Source organism: Frankliniella occidentalis, unplaced genomic scaffold (assembly GCF_000697945.3).
Source record: "Frankliniella occidentalis isolate FOCC.00 unplaced genomic scaffold, Focc_3.1 Scaffold30, whole genome shotgun sequence".
NCBI lineage: Eukaryota > Metazoa > Arthropoda > Insecta > Thysanoptera > Thripidae > Frankliniella > Frankliniella occidentalis.
In genome coordinates this window covers 1,568,801-1,573,481 of record NW_026267160.1, presented here as the reverse complement: position 1 = coordinate 1,573,481, position 4,681 = coordinate 1,568,801, and the positions used below count along the sequence as shown (strand labels likewise).

General features: G+C 56.7%; 1 protein-coding gene across 1 annotated transcript in view; it reads left to right on the top strand.

Annotated features, from left to right (window-relative positions):
* LOC113208168 (protein GDAP2 homolog) overlaps window positions 1–4,681 on the top strand; it is a 69,361-nt gene that overhangs the window by 10,950 nt on the left and 53,730 nt on the right. The window contains exon 2 of the mRNA XM_052265741.1: window positions 1,847–1,881. The gene's annotated coding sequence lies outside the window, so the exon portion shown is untranslated. The remainder of the gene's footprint in view (window positions 1–1,846; window positions 1,882–4,681) is intronic.

Here is a 4,681-nt window from a genome sequence, read left to right as displayed (position 1 = left end):
AGGGCGGGGCGCAGCCCGCCGGGCCCCGCCGGGCAGGGTTGATGGAGGGAAACGCAGTGTGTTGAGTCAGTTTGCTCCGGAAAAACAAACGAACACAAAGGCAGTGATTGGGGCGTTCGCCATCCCTGTCCCCGACCCGGCGCGCTTAGCAAATAGCATGACGTGGGGCGGGAGAAATAGAAAAGGAAATTAGAATAATAGGGAAACCGGAGGGGGTAAGCGCCGCTCGCTCTCCTGCGGCTCCTGCCGCACCCCGCCAGGCTGTCGGAAGTCTTGTTCAGCTCAAGGGAGATTTAGAGGAAGGGCAGGACGGGGCGGGCCGCGGGGTGTGCCGCGGCGCGGGGCGGGGCGGTGGCGGGCAGTACGTCGGTGCCTCTTTCTGTCGCCCGCTGCCGGCGCCCCGCGCGCCCCGCACCTCAGCGGCGGGCAACACCGAGAGGGTGAGAGAGGAGGAGGACGTCCTGCTGGCCAGAAACGTTACGCCTGAAATGAGACGCCCCCCTCCCTCCCTCCGCCTCCCCGACCGCCGCCTCCTGGCCATCATCCCCCTCACTGCCGGGGCCGGGTCGGCCGCCCCTGAGCAGGGCTGCGCGGCGGCAGCGGCGGCGGCGGGGACCACAACGGCACAAGGCGGATGGGCGGATGAAAAATGGACTCGCTTCAGGTGTGTGGTGATGAAAAAGGGGCGGGGCGCGAGGCGGAGGCGGGGGCGGCCGAGTGGGTGCGAACCTCAACACCCAGCGGTGCCAGCTCGGCGCCAAGCCCGGCGCTAGCCATGAGACATCCGATCGGTTCTTTCCGTGAGCGCGCCCAGTCAGCACCGCAACGACGGTGACTCGCGGCTGGCCGTTATTTGTTACATTTATTATTAGAAACGAATAACGGGAGAGAAAAGAAAATCACAGCGCGCGCCTCGCTCTCGCCCTCGAGGCCCCGCCATCGATCCGGGGGTAGTAGTGAGGCTCTGCCATGGCACCGCCGCGGGGCCCCGGACTCGGGCCTTGGGGCTAATGAGTGAGCGGGCAGGCTACGCCCGGCTACGCCCTTGATTGAGCGGTGCATGGACGGGCCAAGAGGGATGGTTGACCGGATCGCAGCACCCCTGCTGCGCCGCTGCGCTATGGCAGCCGCAGCAAGGTCGCCCCCTCCCCATCGATCTATCCACCCCCTCAGCTGGCCTCCCTCCCCCCATCACCACCTCCGCATCTCACCTCTCTATCTCTCCCTCTCCCTCTCTCTCCCTCTCGCTCTCCCTCTCGCTCTCCCTCTCGCTCTCCCTCTCTCCCTCTCTCCCTCTCTCCCTCCCTCTCTCCCTCTCTTTCTCTCCCCCTCCCTTTCTCTCTCCCTCTCTCCCTCTCTCTCTAGCTGCTCATGCAGGTCTACATTTGTAGCAGGACTTTTTGGTCCTTTTACCATGAACCAATAAACTGATTCTAATCATTCCTTTTCTCTCCTCCTGTTTTTCATATTTTCCATTCTCTACCTTATCTCTCTGCTTTATAACATTCACCGCTTCTTCACAGCAAAGAACTAGCTTGTGTGCTACATACACACATTCAGTAATGGCTAATGGTGTGACCCGTGCCCTCAGGGAGAGGCCTCAGAGGTTTTCAGCCAATCACCCTCCTCGAAACCTCTGAGGCCACCAGTCTCAGTGAGGCAGCCTCACCGTGAGGGCACGGGTCACAAGAAACTAAATCCACCATGACACACACACACTCAATCTAGTCAAAGAAAAGTGAAGTTGCAGTCATGATATTTTTGACAGGACGAATCAACTGACCATTTCTTCAAAGTGCAACTGGATGATCACCCACATTAATAAAATGTTTTTTGTATGTTGCAGGGATTACCCGGTGGGCACGTCCTACAATACTAAAGGTAAGACTATATTTAAGTTTTAGTTCCACATTCACAAATTTGTGTGAAGGAACCATCGTAGAGGGAACGGTATATGATTCATTTTTCCGTGACAAAGTGAAGAAAACGGAGAAAAGTTTAAATAGTGTTACACATTGGCAAAAAAATTAATAATTATTAAAACGTTGAGTGCGGCGCCAAAAAAAGATAGGATGTCCCAGGAGCCGAAGGTTTTTCTAAACGCCATACATTGGGGCCCACCGTGTGGGTCACGTCGCCCTGTGGGACAAAATGCTGTGACCCACGGTGTGGGTCACAACGCACTCAACGTGTTAACAGACACTCAACTCAGATAGCTTCAGGTCTATCTAACATGACATTTTCAAAAAGAATTTACCCATATTTTTTTTTTTGTAGACTTCAAAGTATAGTTTTTATGTAACTCTAATATGCATGAAAAGTATTAAACAGTACCACATAGCTTCCGAAACCTCATTGTACTATACAAAGTAGTTTGTTAAAAACCAAGCTCTTTTTGTGATGACTGGTGTTGACAAACAATAATGTCATTCAATAACATAACCTAGTAGCAGTAGCACACATGTAAACTAGATGGTACTATGAGCAACATGAAAATATCAAAAAAAAAGAAGAGAAAAAAAAAGAAGACTAAAGAAATATATTTAACCTCAAAAGTACGTACGCATACAAACTTTAGTAGAGAAGTGAGCGGTGAAACTTACCTCAGATTTTTCCTGCGCGACGGGTCATCAGCATGCATGATCCGAGAACGTCACTGCGAGAGGCGAAATCGTTGCGTAAAACAACCATATATGGTGAGCCTACAACGAAGTCACAGTCGTTAAAAAGAGAGTTTTTATCCTCAGGCTGACACATCACGGCCTCTTCGAATTTAGTATCACTATACCGTCTCCATCCATCATAAAACTCTTTATCTAAACTCGAACCTAACCTCAACGCGCCTCAACGTCGCCGAGCAGGCTCGCAGCCTCTGCCTCTGTGTGTGTATCCCGGTGGCGGCGGCAGCAGCATCGGCTGACGTGACAAGCAGTTTATCGGAGTGTCTCAAGGGATCCGATCGCTTTGACAGTGCGATGGAGGTTTCTTGTCTGTCTGCGGGAAAGGTTTCTGGTGAGTAGAGCAGGGCCTAGAGTAACGCGGAGAAAGCAGAGCGGAAAGCAGCCCCCTCTGCTTTAACCCACGCTCGGCGCTCGCGTAGCGGAGGCACGTAAAGCCCCTCATGATTCATTGCAGAGCAAAAGTACTTCGCAATTACGAAAAGCGAAGGGGAGGGATTAACAACTTGGTGTATCCGGCGGCGGTGGCGCGGGGCGTGTTTGTGTCGCGCAAGCCCGACGGTGTTGTGGGGCTACAGGAGCGGGAGGGCGAGGGGCGGCGGGCGGCGCGTCCGCGTCCAGGAGCTCGAGCAGGAGAAGGCCCTCCCGAGCGCCGCTGTCACGTCCAACCTCGTTATATTTCCGCGATAAGTACGTTAACGGCAGCTAACGGCCTAGGCGCCGCGGTGGCTTCGGGAGGGCGGGGTGAGGGTTTAGTCGTCCCGTCTGAAAAAGTCCGCGAGACTGACGGCGACTACCCGGTAAGCCCGCCCTTTGATACGCGGGATATAAGTACGTATACATGTATATGTCTGACCAGTTTCCGACAGCCCGGGGAGATCGCGTACGGTACGCGCAGCGAGCACTTCTTACCCCTCCCCCTCCCCTGCCACCCCAACCCCCTGTCTATCTCCCTCCTTTTCCCCGTCATGTGTCGACCCGGCGGCTGGCAGGAGCAGACGGGGCGGCAGGCATGCTCTCTGAGCAGCAGCAGCGGCGGCGTTTTTTCGCCGTCTCGGCATATCTTTTGTCAACATTTCGGGCGAACATTGGGATGTCGATGACGTCGCCCCTGGCGCCTGGCGACCCCGCGCCGTGTGACGTCAGACCGAGGAGGGGGTGGCGGGGGCGGCGCGGTCCGCGGGGGCGGCGTGGGTCGCGGGGGCGGCGGGGGCATCGCCGATGGGCCTCGTAGCGCCCATCCACGCATTCACGAGATGGCACCACGGTCTCTAGTGAAGAAGAAATCTGGAAGAAATCTACAAGCATCGTGGCTGCCAGACCTGTCTTTCCCTTGCGCAGCCATGATGCTTGTCGCATTATTTCTTCCAGATTTGTACTGGTCCGCAGAGATAGCTCAAACCGAACAGACGTTCTTCCCTCCCTCAAAGGCCAAAGTGTGCGCTGGTGACCGCTGACCAGGCGACCTGCTCGTGGTCCGGGTGCCCCATGCGGAGCACACCAGGGGAGGTTGCGGACAGGGCGAGCGGACCTGCGCCGCCCCCACCCGCCCTTGTGTCCCGCCCGCCCGATCTATTCCTGACCGGGCCCCGGCCGCCCCCGGCCCGGGGCGACCAGATGTCGTCCCGTTCGCCAACAAATACGGCCCCCGCTTGACTACCCCTACCTGGGGGGAGGTGGCTCAGCCGCTCAGCCGGGGCCCCCGTGCGCGGTGAATGTTATCGAGACTGCGAGGCTGTGTGCGCCGGCCCACGCGCGCCGGCCCCGGGCCCCGTGCCCCACCACGGACGCGCACGATTTCTCTCGACACCTACCCTCCATGTCCTATCTCTTTCTCTCCCACCCCTCCCAACACCTAACTCTCTCTCTCTCTCCCTCTTTACCCTTCTCCCTATTTCGCTCTCTTCCTCTTCTCTGCTCCTGTTCTTTTTTTTTCCAATCCGGTGCCCGGAGCAGTTCCATCCAACGGCTGCCGCGTTTGGCAGAGTGGTGCGGGAAAGTGG